This window comes from Numida meleagris, chromosome 9 (genome assembly GCF_002078875.1).
Source record: "Numida meleagris isolate 19003 breed g44 Domestic line chromosome 9, NumMel1.0, whole genome shotgun sequence".
In the NCBI taxonomy this organism is placed as follows: Eukaryota; Metazoa; Chordata; class Aves; order Galliformes; family Numididae; genus Numida; species Numida meleagris.
In genome coordinates, this window is record NC_034417.1 from 16,268,250 (window position 1) to 16,289,971 (window position 21,722).

The following is a 21,722-nucleotide window of genomic DNA, read 5'->3' on the forward strand; positions in this document are numbered from 1 at the left end:
GGTATGCAGTGTACAACCACTGCATATATGGAATAGAAGGAAAGGTGGAAGACAGCTTCCCAGTCAAATAATATTTTTTTTTTCTAGTCAAAGAATGTATTATGGTATATCTGGCTTCACCACAGCATCTCTAGGAAAATGAGGTTCGCAACCACAAAACTCAGAACACTTGACTACTTAATGTTGCCTCCAAGCTTCCCATCTGGAAGCTAGAGAAGCATTCTCTCTGTAGGATAACTGGAGACACATACTGAGGTTAATACACTCAAAATAAGCCTAATAACAAAGTAGTTTTTCTTTTCCAGATTTTGCTGCTTTAAATTTTCCCAATCTGACAAGTATGAAGGAACATCAGGGGAAAAATGTATAGCAGGAAGAAAATTCTTTGTTTTCTTTTAATGCAAGAAAAATTTAAATACAATTTAAAAAAAAAAACTAAGAGGCTCTTATTTCTATTTCTTTCATTTGTGTCTTTACTTCTACTCCCTGTCCTGCTCCCCTTATGCAAAAAATACAATGTTGTGTTTAATACAGTATGGAGAGAGAATGGAAAGGAAAGAAAAGAATCAGTATTCCTAGTGAATAATTTGGCTAGAGGAAAAAGATAGATACAGATCAGATTCTTTTGATATGTTAAAAGCATCCCAAAATGCCCATGCTCTAGATGCTTTTACACAAATTATCTTTCATCATAAAAGTACAAAATACATATAATGGACAGCTCATCTCTCTCCAATGAATATGCAGCCACTAGCTGATAAGATAATAGACTAAACACTGACCTGTCACAGACTTGATGTTCATAAAAGTAGAGTTTAAAAAGTTGGTTCTCACGTCTCAGGAATTTAATGGATAGGCACTAAGATATGCTTCCAATCTTCAAACTCTTTTCATGCTATTCCATCTTGACAAGCACAGGTACAACCCTCAAACTGGTAGTATTTGGAGGAATATACTGTTTGTATATGTTACTCCTACAACCTCAGCTTCCAGGAACTCTCTCGCACCTAACCTTTGAATGACTTCCATGTCACATAGCACCTCTGAAAGAAACAGATTAAAAATCTTTTTACTGCACGCAGCAACCCAATCTGTTTTATATTCTAATCACAAGAGGCACCTGAGGCACTGATTGATGGATAGGCTCCAAATAAATAATAATTATTATTGCAGTGTGCTAACGTGCTGAACCATTGCAAACAGAGCGTCAGACCTGATAACTCTTTTGTAGGTAGCCTTCTGTGAATCACCCCTGTCTCACACTGTGATCTGTGCCTCCTCCCTTGAGTGTGTCACTGAGCCCGCGAGAACCCAGCTCTTTTCTCATGTCTCCTTACCCAAGCACCTTCTTCAAAGACTGGGAAAGCAATGTCTTTTTGGCCTTAATAATTTATCTAGCAGGCACTTTCACTTCTCTACATGCACTGCACATAATCTGCTACTTTTCTCTCATACACTGCAAAAGAGCCTGTAGCTGATAGCTTGTTCCTCCCTCTCTTTTCTCTGTATCTCCCTCTGGAATCTGACAAGTTCATGTAAGGACAGAAAATACTCACTCCTGTAAACAATACAGCAGGTGAATTTACTTGAACTGGGCAGAATCCACTACGGATTGCTTTCATGTAGTTCAGTGTCCTGTAAGACATTAAGATTGCCTGGTTATTGCTAAATATTATATTTCAAATCAACAAGCTTGAAAAGAAACTGCACACTCATTCCTCAAAGCTGATGGTTCTGGGCTCTTTATATAGTTCTGCTGCTAACCCATTGATTCTCACAATCACTATTTTATAACCTGAAAAATAGGAAGATTAGCTGAAAAATAGTAAGTTATTAACAAGATTGAAGCAGCAGCCTCATATATGCACTTACATCTCCTATTAAATTAATAGAAGTTCAGCTCTTTAAAGGAATGTAGGTGTTTATTTCCACTATAGAAGCTAAAGGTACAGGAAAAAATGCAGCCTGAGCCACCTCCTGGGGGAACAGACCTGCATCCCTCAAGGTTTCTGTTTTTCTGCCTAGTTCACATCCTGCCCACCTGAGTATCACCAAACAGTCATCTAAAACCATATTTATTGATTGATTCAGGCACTTATATAGTTACAGAAAAGCTTTTCATTTTTCCTTAGCACTAAGGAAAAAGCCATAGAGCTCAGATGAAAGAGCAACCACATTTAGATGACAAAGAGGCAGATGCTGATAGCATTCAGAGGTAAAAGCAGGCCAGTGCATACAGGCATAGATGTAGTGGGGTGGCCACTGCCTCCCTGAGGAATAGACTTGTGCATATGGCATGTATTTCACTTTTATTTATCCTCGATATAGTTGTTTTTCTTAATTAAAACAACAACAACAAAAAAAGCCTAATCCATGAGAAAGAAAATGGCAGACAAAAGGATGAAGCTGTGGCCCTACTGCAACTCCCTGCATATCCATCCTCAGAAATCAGTTTGCTGGAAGGGCCGAGAATTTGCTTGATGTTGCCCAAGAAGTTAGTGTCAGGGCAGTGGGCATTCTCTGCTGCTCAGGGACATTATTCCAGCAAACTGATCTCTCTGGCTGAATTCAACATGTACAGATGATTCAGTGTACTCCACAGGTTTCTACATCTGGAAATTATGAGGGGCAAAGTCTTGTCTAGAAGTTCAGCATTTTTGTTCATAAAGTGGCAAAGCATGTTGGATGTAGTCTCATCAGTCACTGTTAATCTGAAAGTGGTTTAAAGGTATGAAATTCTACTGGTAAATACTTTGGAATTAATTCTCTCCCTTTTTCTGCCAGACCCTTGATTGTGTAACTTTCTGGAAGTGCTGAAATGCTAATCCTTCCCATTCAGCCATTTGGGCAGGGATGGGATGGAAAGCCTGTGTGGTCTGCCACAGGGTTAATTATGGTGGTTTGTGCATTACTGTACTGACATGAGAGCAGGCTGATACTTCGTACTGTACAATTCAACTATTGTCAGACATCAAACTCACACAATATAATACAGCTCTGTAGAAAGAGGGAATTCAATGAAATAAGACATGGAATATGAGCAATGCCAAAGGATAAATAGAAGCCTAAGAGAGACAATCTTCCATCTAGGCTTGAAACTAACGCTGGAAAACCCAGAGTGGTCACTCAGAAAAAGAAAAGCATGTCAGGCCTACTGTGATGCTTCTTCCACTTCCAGCTTCTGGCAATCTGCCATTTAGGGATTTCCTGAGCCAGAGGTTGCATCTGCATCAGTGTGTTTAATAGCCCCTGCTGGACCCATTTTCCACGAATTTGTCTAATTGCTTCTCGAATCTATATCTGTCAGCAATAAGTTCCACAACTGAATTATGCACTCTGTGAAAAAGCACTTCTAGATGTTGTGTACTAAAGTAGCTGCCTGAAAATTCCCTTCACTGACCTCTTAGTCTTGTGTTACAAGGGGATAGTCATTTCCAATTCACTTTTCCCATACCATTTCTAACTTCACACACACCTGTATTACTTGTCTCTCTTCCAAGCTGAACTGATCTATTTTATTTAACCTCTCCAGCGAAAGTCATTTAATAACTCTACTCATCCTTGTTGCCCTTCTCTGTACCTTCTGTATTTCTATCTTTAGAAATATGCCTTTCAAAACAATTGCACTCTTGTTCAAGACATGGGTGGATCATGTTTGCAAGATGCATAAGGCCATTTTTTGTTTTGTTGTCTACACCTTACCTAATCATTCCTAACACTGTCTTTTCCCCTTTGTTCTCTGTCTGCAGGCCGGTCATTTCTCTTTTGTCTGTTTATGCTGTAAGCTCTTCCAAGTAAAGTTGTTTTATGATGAAAAGTTTGTACAGGGCCTACTGCACAACAAGGAGCTACAAAACAGACTTTCGGAAGGTAGTCACTGGTAACAAACTCATATGCAGGTTGCAAGAACAAACATGTTAGTTAACACAACTGCCTACTGATGGTGATTCAGTGCCATTTGAGAATCCAACCCAGATACAGGAAATGGTCATACAAGCCACGTACCTGTGGGGCTAAGAGCATCACAGCATTCCATACACAAAACATCATAGAACCACAGAATGGTTTGTGTTGGAACGGACCTTGAAGATCCAAACTCCCTGTCATGGGCTGGTTGCCAACTACCTGATCAGGCTGCCCAGGGTCCATTCAACCTGGCTTTGAATGCCTCCAGGCGGGATGAGCCATCCACAATTTCTCTGGGCAGCCTGTGTCAGTGCCTCACTATCCTCTGAGTAAAGAATTTCTTCCTAACGTGTAACTTAAATCTCCTCTCTTTTAGTTTAAAACCATTCCCCCTTATCCTATCACTATCTGCACGTGTAAAGAGGTGGACAGGTAATTGATAGGATACAAATCACAAAGAAAATTGTAAACAGTTCAGTTTTAGTAAAGTGCTCAAAAATAGATGGAAAAAAAATCCACAATGAACAACTAATAGTCACCCAAAATCTCCATTTCTGGCTCAGGAAATTCTAAGCTTCTGCTCACTTTTGCCAGGGGAATGCACCAGTGAATTAGTGCCCTAGTTTTATCCTCTGTAGAAGTTCTGTTGTTGGCCACCACTGACAACAGACAAAGGGATACATGCATTTTCAGTTTCATTCAGCACGTCTCTCTTCGTGTGCCTGTTTCCAACCACCTTAATCATAGTTGCAGGTCACAGAGCTGACCACTTTTTCAAAACCAGACATGAGGCAGTTTCTATCTGAAAAGACTTCATTCTAAGAAATCACAATAAGATCCAGAGTTTTGTGCACTGGGGCCAAATATGTTTCTTGTGTGCTATGGAATTGCATTCATCCCAGGTTTACTTCTCTTTCACTTTCTGATCAGCACACACCAGCTAAGCACAGTGTCTTAAGCTCAGATCAAGAATCTTTGTGTAGACTAAACCATTTATACCTAAATGTTCTCAAACACTTCTTTCATACCACCCAGAATTGCCTATCCCACCAATTCCTTATCTTCATCATTCACAGATACCTGTACTTCGGAGAGCACTTGCAAAGAGAATCTGAATTAATTTTTAGAACAGAATAACTAAAAGACATTGAGTATCTGTGTGGACATCTGTATTCAGAATTAAAGTTGCCCTAATTCAATTTAACTTACTTCACTTTCAAAGTGAATTAAAGTAAATGTAATTGAGGCTATTTAAATTCTGATTAAGAGTCTTGACATCTGCAAAAAGGGAAGCCATATTATCTATGGGGAGTTAATTCACCACCATAAGTGTGAAAACACAAGAACTGCATAACAAGAAAGCCAGAGAAAACCATTAGCCTCTGAATTGTAATAATCACTACAATGTATTTATGATAAATGCATATTTAATTTGGGAAGCAATATCCTTGCATGTCAAAAAGGTAAATAGTATTACCTTGCTTAGAAGAACAACCTTAAAAACATTTCCAGTTATTTTTTTTCTCATTTTGTAACAGAATTATAATTGTGCCAGAACTCAAAATAAGTTGTTTAAACAGGAGAGATGATGTCTCATAACTGTAAATGTAAGAGCAACCAAATTTTCCTTGTTAACTCATAGCTCATGCCTGCCCATCTTAATAGGAGCATCATGGAAAATGTCTTAGAAATATGACCCCAGCTTAAAAAATGCATCACAGAAAAAAATGTGTGTCATGGCGTGCTTTCCTTTTCCCTATCAATTTGATGGTTAATTGATTTCTACCTGACTGCAGAATAATAAAGCTCTTGCTGCCTTGGTGTTGCACCTGTTGGAGGTCACATCTGTGAACAGCTCTATGGTTATTGGTAATAAGAGACTTGTGGACATCCTTGAAAAACTTCATGGTTTCAACCCAGTTTAAGGGTGCTATCCCTATATATACACTATATACACAGGGGACATATACATATATATATATATATCCTCTATGAATTCCCCAACACAGTTCAGCATTATTTCCAGATAGCACTGGAATCTTCAAATTTGTTAACTTGTTTTAATTACCTTTCACTAACAACCAGAATTTTAAAACTTAAAAAAAAAGAGATTCCTTAAAAATACTGCTTGAAATAATGGTATGAAAAAGTTGGCAAGAACAGTGGAAAAAAATTTCATGTCTGAAACAAAAACATTTCATTCTGAAATCCCTTCAACAAGCAGCATCCCCACTGACACTAAGTGAGAAGAGAGAAAAAGATGCTACAATATACTCCTGATATATTTATTCTTCTTAAAAAATATTTGTTTACAAAGGGGGAAAAATCCAAAATGCACACACACCAAAAAAAGAAAAAAGAAAAAAAGAAAAGAAAAAAGAAAGAAGTGGAAGAGAATTAAGGGGCTTAAATACGTAAAGAATACAAGACCTTCCTACCTCATCCCCAGAACTTTTCAGAGCAAGACTAATAATATGATTTTAATGATACCAAGGTAGGAATCAGTTTTCCTACATGGAATTTCTTGCCTGACAAAGTGATCAAGGCCTCAGACTCCAGTAACTCACAGAGAAATAATATATGAGGAAAATATAATTTTAATGTCTTCTACCAAAAATAATGCCCAGCTGTGCCCTCTATACCAGCATTTATTAGTTCATTACTTCCAGATAATGGGGAAGTAGCTTTGCTGTGTGGTCGAAAGTGAAGTAGACTGGAGTAGCGAGTTCAAAAGTGACAGAAAAAAAGAATTCCAATAACTCAACTGAGAAGCTTACTGGAAAAGTGGGACTGAAGATCTAAATGCAGGAGGTGGATGATTCAGTAATGAATGGAAGGCTCATTTTGACAGCTTGGGCTGCCATCCAAGCTAATTTGTTTCCAAGCCTTCAGTTTGCCAACTGAAGTGGCTGAGAAATAATAGGCCCCCAAAAATATTTCTAAGGGAACACAATGCCCATTATCACTGAAGGAGAAAGAATCTGCACAATTCAAAAAGGAAAAAGAAATTTGAGATTTGCCAACTTTGGCCAGTTCCAAATGACACAGGAAGGAGCAGTTACAATGTAGTGAAAGGAAAGAAGTACAGTATTGTTAAATAAATTCAAAGTAAAAGTCATCATAAAAAAAATGGACACAATAAATAGAAGGATGTTTCTTTCACAGAGAGATGATTTTATGGCTAAGTCCATGTGAGCAGCCTATGATAAAGAAAAGAGTTTGGGACATAGGAAAAAGTGAAAAAGAAATTGGTAAAGAGAAATAGATCATAACAAAATGAAAAATAATGAGACAATCTCATAGAAATTCTCATCATAGAAAACTTTCTCTATAAAACTGCTTGGATAATTTATAAACATTAGAGATTTAATTATCTCCTCCACGCAAAGACTTTGTAGCTCTCACTAAGGTCAACAGCAGCACGGAATGTTTTGTGATTATCACCAGAGGTTAAGCTTAATTTTCCTTCCAGTCACACTTAAGACACATCTACACAGGGCACAGTGCAGAAATCCCCAACTTACCAGTAAGATCACATGGCATAGCACTGAGTTTAACACCACAGGACAAGAAATGCAGTAGCCGCATTCAGCCAGTAAGTCAGGTCAGACCAATGCAAAGAACAGTCCTGATGAATGGGAGCTGTCTGTCCCCATAGCCACATTGGAAATACTTCCATGGCCACTCTCTGCTTTTGTACCCTCCCTCTTCAGATTTATTAAGATGATAGCTTATCTAGAAGAGAGAAAAAATACACAAGATTCGATGACCATTTTCAAAAAGCAGAATAAGAAATTTTGAAGTACTGAGAAAACATTTGCTGTCAATAATAAATATTTACGGAGGCTGACTGCTCTTTTTCACCACGCTTTTAAGAAAAGTCTGGACATGCGCAGCATATACATTAAAATATTTTAATTTATGAGAACACATCAAAAATAGTCATTATTTTTAAAAATATTTCCTTATTATAATGTTTTTTCTACCTAAGAACACAAAATTCCAGATTTTTTGAATAGTGGTACATCTGCTTCAAGATATGCCCAGGAAAACACTGAATTTATCCGTTAGTATTCACCTTAGGTTTTCCTGACATTCAGCAACTGGAAAACTTGCCCTTCTCACTTGATACCCGCTTGCTGCTGCAAGCACCTTCTCTTTTTGCCAGCACAAAAGCAAACTAACATTTTGCTAAGATACTTGCCAGCCTTTTGGATGATGCCCCCTCAGTGAAGGGAATCTATCACTGAAGGTTATTTTTTCTACTACTACGATTGTACTACCAGGCTACTTAATTAAATGGGCACTCAAAGCTAACGTGTCCCCTTAGGGTATAGCTAAATTGCAATGGGAAGGTATGACTGCAACTTATTCAGGCATACCCTGCTGAGTTTTCATCTCATGAGAATCAGAAGCAACAAAGCTACAACTGAGCAAACTTCATTGCCAGCCGTCCCACTGCACACATATTCACACAAGTGTTCCACCTCTTTATTTTTATAATAACAACCAGATTAAAACTAGCTACCATAGAATCAAGGTCAGCACCGAACTCGTTAAATGTTTGAGAAGATAATGCGTCCCTTCCCTTCCCAATTACCCAGTGATCCTTTACCTAACTTAATTTCAGTCTTTATAACTGCCCTGCCGCTTGCCCCTAGAGCCAATAGTGTTTCCATGTGCTCATTTGTAGCAAAGGTACACTATTAATTCACTGTCATACCTTGCGGTGCTTTCATGTCAGTTGGTTTCATGGGTGGTCACCTCTCCAAGGCAGAGCCCAAGGGTTTATTCAATACCTTGCAAATTGATTCTTCCTCATGAGAGGGTACTGGCTGGATGCCACTGGAACAGAAATAACCATGTTTCTGGAGATGAGATTGTTTTCCTTTATTCAATAAGCTGCATCTTTACAATATTCTGTTACTGGAAATCCAAGTATTTAATGAAATTAACATTTCAACAGAATTCTGACAAGGCAGAATGTTTTGCTGATAAAGGAACAGTATCCTGACACACTTAAAAAGATTAGTATTTGTGAATTTTGACATAATTACTGATTTCCTCAACAGATTTTAAGTCGAAGTTTATCTTCATGTTAATCCAATTTCATGCCTAGAACAGAGCAAGCATAACAGAATGTCTTTCGTAACCTTCTGATATCATTAATTATTGCTACATTGGGAGTTACAGCATGGAACAAACAGGTTTTTAAAAGGAAATCATTTGTCTCTCAGCAGGGAGACTCAACAGTTTTATTTCCTTCAACACCAAGCTGCATTCAAGTAATCTTGTTTCATGGTGATCTTCCCTGGACAACCTCTAAGTCAGTGGTGAAATCCCATCTATTTTGTCCCTGGATTGGTCAAATGTGCTGCCCGTAAGGGGAGGTGTCTATTTCCTCTTCTAATTGTGGAGGAAGGGTTTTCTGTATGTTAAGGCCACACATTCCCCAAGCTGTGGGCATTTGGTCAGGTTTCCTGGTGATTTTCCACAAAAGGAAATCCCCTAACTCATTAAAAAAAAAATAGATTAATTGACCGGTTCAGTAACAAGCTGCCCCAGGACCCAATAAACTTTACAAAGGGTACATTCCAATTACGACTGGGCTCAGCATGAACCTGATAAGTAAGCCAGCATAATCTTTCTTCAGCATTAAGGAATTTTTTTTCCTATTTTTTTTTCTCCCCCCCCCGTCCCCCCCAATTTAACTCCTTCGCAGCACTTGTGGATTGAGTAACTTCATACTTCTCCTTTTCTTGTGAATGTGAATCCTACTAAATAATTCCCAGCAACGTGATCTACTGAATTCAGTAAAATCAACCAACAGTCTACAGTCACTTTCTTTGCACTGTTGTGAGCTTGAAAGAGACAGCTATAGTGCTGCCTTCTTCCAAACTTTGCCTGGTGTCATTAAGTGAATCCAGATCTCAGACCAGGAGTGGGAAGAAGGAAAGTGATCTCACAGCATACACATCTGGTGGAGCAATTGGAGCTGCCTGCTCACAAAGTGCAGCTGTAAGCCTGCTTTCACTATGTCAGAGGGCTGGGAGGGATGCAAGATCTTTCAGGAACAAGCATGATTGTAACAGCAGGAGAAGGAAATACGAGGCAGACATCACAGAGACAAAAACAAAAGATAGTGGCTACAAAACATTTGTTTTATATTCTCACATGTTAGATTTCCACAGCATTAGAAAATCCAGACGCTTTAGAATGAGAAGCAGAGACTGAAGTATTCCTGAACCTTTTGTATCCAACCTGTACTAAGGCACAGTCCAGAGAAGAGTCTAATATTTGGTAATACATACATGTCAGGTGTGAGAGGGCTGGTTAGCCACAAAGAAGAGTTTATAGCTCTAGGTCTTTGCAGCAGTTCCCCACCTGAGGCTAAAAGCTGCTTGTGGATACATAAGACGGTGCTCTTTACCTCTATCCCCTCTTTGCCTATAAGGAATATTGCAGAAGTTCAGGCTCCAAACATAGGGTTATCCTCAGATAGAAATCATGTGACCACGTTGGAAGTGCCCGAAGGTGGCTCAAACATTCATTAGGCATCTCCTTTGGAGGCAGAAGCAGAGGTCAAGAGAAGTGTCCCATGAACTGCATCTGCTTTGCAGAACCTGCAGGATGACCTTGCTGCTACACAGCCTGGCTTGGGTGCTGATCCCCAGCTCTTTCACTGGATTGAACACTGCTGATGCAAGACAGCCTGTATTCACAGAGGCTTATTTAGAATACATTCAGTGGTTAGCTGGCTAATCGCTGTAGTGCACATTTACACACCTGCCTGGTAGCTACTGCTACTTTTAAGACATAAAAATGCACAGACATTTGTACAGAAGACACAAACTGTTTGGACTTATATCTGCTTCTGCTCAGATTTAGAATATCATTTTCATACATTTATTACGCTTAGCTGTGCTGTATTTCTTACAGGGACAAGAATAGCTGTAATTATTGTTGTCAATCAAAGTTTCTCTGAAGTCCTCAGCTTTACTGTTTCAATAACTCATTTTTACTGGTGGCAAATGTCTTCCACAAACACTAGAGCCTAATTTGCAGTTTGGTTCCCTTGTCACTTTCTGAGTCATCTTGGTGGAATGCTGTGAGGCAAGAGATTCGTTTTAGGACTTTTTTTCATCTTCCCTTTCTTTACATCTGAGGGCTGTTAAGAAGTTTGTTTTCAATAGCTCAGACACATCCAAGGCATACCACAGGTACCGAAGGTGCAATGAAATACAAAGTGTATTCTACTTCAGTACAAAGAGAATACCTGATATACTGTTCCAAAGTCAGCCCTAGTACATGCAGGTGCAGTTGTTATTGGTTTCACTGGAATTACAGTTGCTTAGAACTGGTGCTAGATTTAGCTGCTTAGAAGCAAACTCCTCAGTACTACACAGGGCTCAACAGTGACTGCACACCCTTCGGTGTAAATCAGAAGTAATTCCACCAATGATGTGCAAACCTCAAGGTAAACATCACCCTCCCAAAATACCTAAGGTGCCAAAAATAAATGTGATAAAATGCTGATGGATTTACAGGTAACTGACAGTTTCCTCTTCAGATTCTTAATCAGGTGTCACTGAGAGGTGCTAATATAATTAGAAATGAGATATGGATTAATAGGAAGAAAATATCATAACCTCACTCTCATAATAAAACAGTCCGTACACTACACTTACCTGCAAACTGCACCATTCTTCTGGTAGCATGACATTTGCTAAAGAAAAAGCCTGTTGATAATTCTCTATAGTCCTATATAGCACTCTGCCATGGCTGCTCTTCAAAAGGCCATATTTATCCCCTGGGAAATATAGCTGTATTAATATGACATTTTGTCACAAATTAATCTTAAACGGGGTAATATTTTTGACACTGAGTTGAAACTGGAACTAAAAGGCAGTTCAGGTGGTTAAAGTGGCAATATCCTGTAGCAGACTTATATTCCCTGAGATAATACTGTTATGGTGTAAGTACTATTGTACTGGGATGTACCAACAGGGAGAACTGTGCAAGTCTTTCTTCATTTTAACAAAAGACATACAGGATCACTGGCCTTCTACTCTTTTTTGCAGTTGGTAGAACAGTAATGCCAACTGATCCTAAACATCAGAGCCTATGACGATAGGCGCAGTACAGGATAACAAACCTTGTGCTCAGAAAAGCAGCCAAGACAAGTAATTAGCACCTCATCTACCTTCATGATGAGATGTACTGTAGAAAAGCAGACAGACAGTTTAGCAGAGATTTAAAAAAAAAAAAAAAAAAAAAAACTAATTTCTCATTAAAGCGATTAAAAGTGGCCTGGTCTGGTTTTTAATTGATGTCCCATGGCACAAGTCAGTAGTGACGAAAGGGATTCTCTGTGATGTGCTCTCTTTCCTGCTGTGGAAGTTCCCAGGCTTTGTAGAGTTCATCAATGCCAGGCTAATTAACACAATGTAATACTGCCACTTACACCCATTTCCCAATTCATTTGCACGTAGCTTCCACTTTTACAGAAATCAGGGTAAATTCATCATACAGATTTCCACAGGAGTCGACCCTATTATCCAAAGGATGCTGTTAACCTTTTCTATTCCTTTCCTCCAACCTATGTGATGCTGATGGTCACCAAAGATGACTAGTGATTTAGTATACCGAAATATCACCTTCAATGTACATTTCATCTATTACTCACCCACTGCATGCCAGTTGACTTTAATGGGATCATTTTTATTAAGATCAATATCTCCTCCATAGCTGTTTAATTCCTTCCTGAACCTGAAGGCTGCAGCCAGAGGCCATCCAAATATATTTATGCTATTAAATACTTAAACATCCACACTCCTGATTAATAACTATCTCTGAGATGTGATGTGAAGCCCACTGACCACTAGCAATCCTTAAAGATCCTATGGCATTTTTTTGCAAGAGCAGAGGGTATTATAAACTCCTGGATCTTGGCCTTACTCCAGCTGGGATAATTAAATTCTACCGCACTAAAATTCCCCTTGCAGTTTCAATTGGAGAACTCTGTTCTTCACTTCCTGTTTTAACAACCAGACTGAAGTGTTGCTTGAGCTGAATTGCCAACACGTTCCATCCCTGAGCTGGGGAAGGGGACTCAGCCCATGGGTACACATTCTGCCAAATGCTCTGGGACTCATTAGGAAGGAGGTGTAGAACACGTGACCTAGAAAACCATAAAAACATAGCTCCAACCTCAGTGTTACTGCAGGTTGATCGCTACACTAAGGTTTTGCTGGATTTTATTTTTGGCAGAGGCAATCAACATGAAATGTCTGGGTATCTATCAATGCTGCCCTGAAACTCCCCAGGACAGACAAAGAGGCTTTGCTGGTGACCACTTTATCAACTGCTCAACCAAGTGTAAGAATCAATCCAGCTGAGATTTAAACTTCAGGACTTTCTATGCCCGAGTAATCACTTGGTTACACTGAGTGTCTGCAAGTTTTAGGTAACAAATTGATTTTCTAGGAATAGACAGTGAATATAAGTACCCCTAATTTCTGTACTGGGGAACACCAGAAAAATATTGATCTGAGGGCAGTGCTTTTTAAACAGGGAATTCTGTTTATTGGTTCTGCTGAGTTGCTTCCTCTTTCTACTAGCTGAGAATATAATCTGTCTGTAGGGAGACAATGAGGAGTTGCAGGGTACCATTTTCATGTCCTAGGAAGAGAGTAGGAAGCAAGTCTGTAGCTTTGTCAAGGGGGGAAATCCACCATGTATTTAAAGGTTGGTTTGACTGATTTTCTTATGAAAAACATTTCCGGGCAATTTAAGTCTGGAACTCAGAAATTGTGGCTAAACAGACCAATCCACTGAACTACTAAAGAAGCCTTGAAAATACTATTTCTGTGTTCATTTGAGAGCAAACAGACAAAATTCTTTCCTCTGAATTCCTCCAGCTTAGCATAAGTAAGAAAGATGATACACTGTAGATTCTGTTGCTCCAGGCAACTGATGAGGAACCTCTTTGATGTGCTTTGATTAATGCAGACTTCTTTGATTCAGTGATATTTGGTTCCAGTTCTACTTTAAAAATAAAAAATCCTTACTACCACAGGGAAAAATGTTAAGGACACTTGCTTGGAAAACACTTGGACTTATGTTAAGAGTTCTTATTCAAGACTGGAAAGTTTTGTTGCCTCTACTGTTCTCTGTCCTTTTAACTGGTCTCCTTGACTGCAAACATGAGCATGAGGTAGATGATCACTATGTAGCACTTGACATCTTTTAGAACAGTAGAAAAACAGGAGTGAAAGGGACTTGCAGAGATTATCTATTTCCTCCCAAACCATCTGCACTGTTTCTATCACACATCTTCCTGCCTCTGTGATGGAGGTCTCATACTGCCCTGGAGTGATCTACGTATTTGGGGATTTGACTATCCCACCCACTTGCACCTTCAGACAGAGAGATGTCAGGAAACATAAGGCTTCCTGAGAAATATAAATTCCATAGTTTACTACAGAAGTGTCTGCATAAAAATATGGATAAAATATGGAAAATATTTTAAAATTGCTTAAAAATGAGAATGGATGTTTTGCCCAGCTAAGGTGGAAAGGATTTAGTGGGAGTCAGAACAGTCGAAATCTACCAGGATCTCCTGGCTATTCCACAACTTTGGGAATTTATTATTGAAGTCCATTAGTTTTTGATTAATCAGGCCAGGTCACAATACCAAACTACTTTAGCCTGATGTCCAGCTAACAGAAAAAGAGCCAGGAACCAGAAGCACAAAGAGGACCACCTATCATGTTTCATCAACAGGGCAGGCATCCTCAGACTCTCAGCCCAAGAGAACTCTCACTTGTTTCAGAGTGAGCTATTCAAAGACTGCATTTTTTCCTGAATGGATCAGTACAGCTCATAGAATTAAGGCTATTCTAGAATGAGTCAGTGGCATTTTTAAACCACTCTGAGTTAATATCAGTCTACACTGTAATATGTATATTGATAGTTGTTTAAGTCAAAAAATTTTTGTTATTATTTTTTAAGAAATGTGAATTCCCTTGCGCCCTACTTTGGTAGCTTAAAGATTGTAGGAGGTCAAAAAAAATAGGTCATTGAAAATAACATTGCAACAAGAAATTAATTGCAAAGAACGTTTAATATGACAGGGGACTACATAAAATCCTATTATATTTCTCCACTATCCTACTCAGTAGTCTGTACTACTGCTATACTCAAAGGCCAGGGCAGTCTCCCAGGGTAAATTGCTACATTAGTTTGACATTTCTGGCTCCAATTAACCTTATATTTGAGCTATTTTCTGAGGGTTTTTTTTTTTAAATCTGTGATAAGGTTATGTTTTTCTATTAGAGTTTCAATTGCTTAATGGCCTGTTCCTGATGCCAATCCCTCTTCATACACACTCTAGGTAAGAAAATTAGGCCGTACTTTGACAATGCATTGCCTTCAGCAGCAGGACCAGCTCAGGGTATTCCAAACTCTCCCTGCTTGTCCCTGAGCTCACAGGACAACACAGTCCTTTGCACCCACCTGACTAAGTGCTGCACTGCAGTTCAGGAACTAAAGAGGCTTCAAAAGCTTGCCAAAACCCCCATCTTACTAAGTTTACTTAGTTTACTAAGTGAAGAGAAGGAAAACAGAAGAACATCCTGTTATTGACATTAAGGGCAATGCATCAAGTCACACCTGGCATTCTGCGGTTAGCCCAGTTGTAAATGCTAAGGAGATCACGAAGGCAGGTACTTAAAGGTGCTTAGCCAGACAGAAATCAGTGAAGATACCAACACCAAATCACAGCTGTTGTGGTTCTGGACTGATTACATTTTGTGTATAGCAGTACAGAGATTTGGAAACAAAACACAGCAGCTTCCACCATCAGTTGGGTGCTGCCAGGTCCTGCTCTCTTTCCTCAGGATTTAGGATGCAATTGCACTATACTCCTGATGCAGTACCACGCTACTATAAGGGAGGGAGACTGCCACATTCAACCTATTCCTAAGCATGCCTTTCATTTGCTTGCTTGGAGATCATGCAAGAGCAGCACAAGCTGGATTATAGAGGGCTTCCACGTGCAAATTAACCTTGATTAAGAAAAAACAAGATTTATATCCTTCTGATCTATGTATTAGATCTAAATAACATGGAAACAAGCAATGCAAACAATTTTCCGAACAAGAAAAGAGCGGTGCCAAGGTCTCGCTTACCCCTTAAGCATGGGGTATAAGTCTTAGTTTGTAATTAGCTGGCAAACAGTTCTCTCCAAGTATGAAATATTCAAAACACAAAATTCAAGCTATATGACCTATAGTTTAGCAGAACAGTCAGTTCTATTGCTTTAATCACAATTCAGACAAAAATTCTTATGTTTATGTATGCTGATTCATTAGCTACAAACAATTGCCAAAAAAAAAATGATTTTTGATACTTTCCCAATGTCAAGTCTGTTTACTAGAATGATTCCAGAAGAGAATTAGTTGGGAAATGTAACATCTTATATTTCATTTTTGTATTCATATTAATATATTTCAAACTGAAAGAATAATAGCTAGATTTTGCAGATCCACTCAGCTCCAGTAATAGGTGAGTGGTATTAATACTGCACAAAGCATCACGGAGACAACTACAGAAGTGTGAGAGCTGAGATATGGTTGGCAAGGAAACCACAATTTACAATAGCCCGGATTTTCATATGCAGAACCTACCACACTGTAATGTTAATTATGTACAGCAAGGCAACGCTTTGCTTCTGAAGTCAAGTCACTCCATTGACTATCACATGAGCCAAACTAAGCAAATACTGTGTACTTTCATCACGATGCAGAATTTATCTGATAGAGCCAATGAAGTAAATGACAAAATCTGCTTTTTATTCAGTGGACAAACATCAGAACCTTGGGATTTATTTTACTTATTTTAATCCATCCTTAATACCATTTATGATCCCAAACTAAATGGCAGAGTGTAATCTGTATTATGTAATGCCGTCCTCTATTAAAAATAAGCAATGATCTAATTTTGGAAACGCAGTGAGAAAATAATCATGGCTAAGTTTTTCAAAGGACTGATATTTAGGTTGGGTAACTTAAAAGGCAGAGGTATGGTCTTTGAGAACACGGGAGCTCTTGAAATCACTTAACAAAAATACAGACACTTATTCAGGTGCCTAAAGAAAGTTACAGCTAGACGTGAAGTTTTAGTATCCATCAAAACTACAAAAAACATTCACCTCAAACTTGAGAGCTTGCTCAGGATCTTATTAAAATAAGGCACATGCAGAGATAATGAACCTTGAAAAAAACCATTACTGACGCACAAGTGTGACTCGGAGCCTAACAGAGATGTCCAGACTCAGAGCAGACAAATTTGGGGCAAATTTCAGCGAGGGTCAGGGCAGACCCTGCCCTGCTCAGCAGAGCTGGCCCTTATGCAATCAGCCAATCCACACTGTAAACACCGGGCAAGCGTCACTTCATCCATCTGGAGGTTACCAGCATATCATTTATTTATTGTCTTGTCTAAAAATTACCTTTAGAAATATAAATGCTAATTTCATCATAAAAAGATTGCAGAGATTCAGGCTGGGGGATGTTTTCTACATTCATTAATGCAAAATCAACTGTTCTGTTTTTCAGGAGCTAAGGATCAAGGACTGTCTTTTACATAATTAAAACTCTGAAATGTTAATATTATCTTCCCAGCACAAGATTTGGAATTCAGGAAACACCTCTCTGAGTATTAATTGTGCAGAATAATATGGCTGTCCATCTGTATGATCTGTTCATCCTTTGATGTTTAAATTGATCCTAGTATTCTGGAGACAGCTTCTGCAGAACTGATTTCCTTGTCTTTATTTCAGCTAGGTTCATTCAAAGGGCAAAATATCTAAGCATTCAGCTTTTGACCCTACTAGCAAATATTTAATGTATGAATTAAACTGGACAGGGCTTTGCCAGAAGCTCTCTTCATGTTTTATTTCTGAAGCTATTTTTACCAACATTTAATCGCTTAAATGTAAGGAGATAAAGACATCTCTGACAAACTGTGTTTATTGAGCTAAATGCAATCAAGGAAAGCCCTTTTATTTTTTTATAATGGGTTCAGCGCACTTTGCATCTCTGGCTTTACTATGAACACAATGTTACAATCCAAGAGGATGATACAGTAGTTAATATTACCACTAAATAAATGCAGAAGTGGATGGACACAGGAGGCAAATTGACAAAGAGATGGATAGATAAACTGAAAACTGCCTTTAATAGGCTCCCAGGAAAAAAACAGTGGTGTACAATGCACAATCTCCAGTTACTCTCTTGCCCTTTCTGTGTCTATTTACAAGGGACCGCTCTGTAAAAACCATCAGCAAGCAAACAACAGCCAGGCACCTGATTAAAGGTCAAGCCAGCACCAACAAAGCCCAAATTAAAAGGCAAACCCCCAATTTTCACTCCCTCTGCCCTGCCCCACCAACAAGTAAGCATTAGAGACCAGCTGCCTTAAATATTTTGGATATTAATGATGATCTTTGAGATGAGTAGCAGGGGGAGGAAAACAGCGAGGAGGAGAACATTTTAAGAACAAACAACCAAAAGGTGGAGAGAGTAGCAGCAGAACGTGAGAATGACAAACTCAGGCCAGTGACAGGTGGAAAGGGCATTAGGAGAGAACATGATCAAGTAATTAGCAGGTGGAAGTGGAAGTTAGGGGTCAAAATCAATCTGTCAGGGGGCAGCAGGGAGGTATTACCATTGCAACTGGCTCCTGACTGACCAGTGCAGGAGGAGGTTCATAGGCTGCTGGGAAGAAATTGCTGCCACACATTTATCTCAGCTCTATTCTAGCTGCAACATACTTCAGAACAGCCCAAACTTGTACTGCATGTTCAAAACTGCTGTTTCTGCTACACTTGCTCCTTTCTGGGGGAAAAGAGGACTTAAACTTTGTTCACAGTATGTAAAAGATGAACACATCCGAACAGAGAGACAGGCATTGCCCAAACTCATTCCAGTAAAGAAACTATTTCAATGCAAGTAGTCAAACATAATGGCCTGTTCACATCATTAACGTCTTGGATCCTGAGTTGTTTCTTTAAATTTTTTTTTTTATGAGGACTTGTCATAGCAAGTGGAGCAACACAATACAAACAGCTTTGGACTTGTGGGAGATTTTTCCCCCCAGAGAGATGAGGGCAATTCGTTCACTGTTCTGATTTCAACAACACAACTGAGTCTCTGTCCTTCTGAACTATCCATCCTTTGATGTTCAGATCCATCCTCAAGTACTGGAGAAAGCACTGTAGAACACATTTCTTTTCTTTATTTTAGTGAGGTTCATTCAGAGGTCAAATATCCAAGTATTCAGCTTCTGACCCTAGTTAATCTGACTAGCAGGAAAACTGTCTGTAGTGAAGTGACAGAATGGCAAGTGGTGAGACAAACTTCCCTACCACATGTCCTACAGGACAGACTGTTGTCAAATTTCCATTTACCATCAGGGAAAGAATAGTGTTGTAGCAAGTGAAGCCCTCCACCATGGTCCAGTCACCCCTTGCTGCCCCTGTGGAGGTCAATAATAGTGGTGATTTTTGTCATGGGATAGTGATCTGTAATTTAAGTGGGGGCATTCATCATTCAGAAGTCACAGTCGAACAAGCTGCTCAGTGATGACCCTAGGGCACTCTCAGTCACAAAACCAGACTCAAATAGTGAGCTGGGGATATAAATGCTCATGTTTAGAGACAAGTGTTTACATCCTCTCTCTCACTACTTCTATTGTTTAAATAGATGGGTTGAGACCTCATATAATGCTGTTCAACAGTCTATAAAAACCTACAGGAGCTCCGGCAATCCAAAGAAAAAAGAGACCGTGTTAATTAGTCAACACTGATGATCCGTTCACATTCATAACAAACAAAAAATGTGTCTCAGGCAAAACTCTTCAAGAAAGCTAGGATTTTTAATGGAGGAGGGCTATAAGTCAGTAAGACACTGAGAATATTTCATGGCCAGCACAGCATACATGGGACATCTTTTAATAGATCATTGGGCATCTTTATGACTGTCTAGTTACCATGCCCATCTAATTACCTACTGGAAAATTACTATCCATCATCGACTGCCTACCTCCAGTGCAAACAATGCTACTGTCCGCTCCAGTTTCTCATTCAGAGCAGACTGCCAGGAACAGTAGCAATAATGACATCCCCTTCTGTCCTCACAGGAACTGAACGCAGAAATATAGCTGCTGGGATTCTTCTGCACACTTTTGCCAGGTCTGTTGCTAGGCTCTAGCGGGAAGACAGACTGGAACCAGAGATGGCTTCATAAAGAAAAAATAAAAAATGAAAAAGACCCACAACAACCAGATGTGCCTAATAACTGAAAAAGGAAACGCGTCCTCTCATGTGGCTATAAGAAACTTTCAGCATTATGTGACAACCAGCTTTAGTAAAAAATGTAACTCTGAGGATTTTGTTCCTGCTCTGATTCTTATCCCTTCACTCATCCATGCTTTGGTATCCCTTGCCTAAAGAGAGATGACATTACTTTCCCATGCCTTGGTGGTTTTGTGAGGTTTAACCCTTATTAACATTTGCAAAGCAGATTGGGACCATTGAATGTTAGGCTGAAGAGAATTTTCAAAGCTTTCTTACTTGAAAAAAAAATACAGGGAAAAAATACGCCAGCTAGGAGCAGAAGACTGTTCCCCATCTTGATGTGGCAGCATTCAACTGTTTGGAACCAGTTTAACCCTGCTCTGTAAGGCTGTTCTCTGGCTCAGCTGGCTCTGAACAATCGTGCTCTGCAATCACCTCTTTTCATACCCATTACAAAAGGTGAGCAATACTTACTGGTTCAAGCAGGGCCAAGGGCTGACATTAAGCAAATTTCAAGGGTTATTTGAAGTTAATTGAGTTTAATCATGTAATGATTTTATAATTAGTCATAGTTCCCAGTCTTGTACTGAAAAAGTCACACTTAAGAATTATTTAAAAGAAAATTAAAACCAATTTAGAACAAGCAGAAGGAAGCTACGTCCATGATTGGTGGGACTGGGTGAGGTGATCACAAAGTACGCTGGCTAAATGCACTAACTGCTTCAGTGCACTCAACCTCTGCCTTTAAGTGCAGCGAGCTGAAGTCCCAGCTGGGGATTTGCACTAAAGGTAAGGACAGCAGTAAGTTTCCAAATGTTAGTTATGCTGACTTAGTGGTATTTCTCACTGACAATGAGTTGGGTGGATCCTGCCCCAAAGGAAAAGAAACTTCAGAGTTTTTCCACTTCACTGGAGCCAGGTCCACCCAGCTGGTTCAAAGGCAGGCAAAGGACAGGAAACGGTATGTATGTATCCTCAAGATCCAAACTCGTCAGTGGAAAATTAAAACTCTCGGCTATATAGGGGAAGGTAAATCCTGCAAAAATAATTATTCTCGAAATTCAAGCTGGTGAAATTGAAATGCTATTTAAAAAAAAAAATCCCGTGAAATTGGCACGCACGACAATAAATGTGTTGTAAGCAAGATCAACATCAGTGAGTTCAGTGAAGTGCTGACAACAAAGCTCCATCTCTTGAATCCTCAACTCTGCAACGCATTCAGGACAAGCAGAACACAACACCTCAGAAAGTAATGCTGGATATGTGCTTAGGGATAAAGCACTTACAGAACATACAACTATTTACCTGCTTAGTAACCGGTACCTCTGCTCCTCGCTTTCTCTTAATCCAGGACACTTGTTACAGCAGCATTATGTAGTCTCAAGGAGCTACATGATATTAAAATACAGCACACGAATTGAGTGGATCTGCTGTGGCTTAAAGCATGTGCATGTTT

The 21,722-nt window shown here is 39.3% G+C and overlaps 1 long non-coding RNA gene across 1 annotated transcript; it reads right to left on the bottom strand.

Annotated features, from left to right (window-relative positions):
• Positions 789-8,757, bottom strand: LOC110404040. The gene is made up of 4 exons (XR_002442025.1): positions 8,630-8,757; positions 7,431-7,641; positions 1,557-1,635; positions 789-1,043 (listed from the first exon to the last, which is right to left on the bottom strand). It is a non-coding gene; the product is annotated as an uncharacterized LOC110404040 (long non-coding RNA).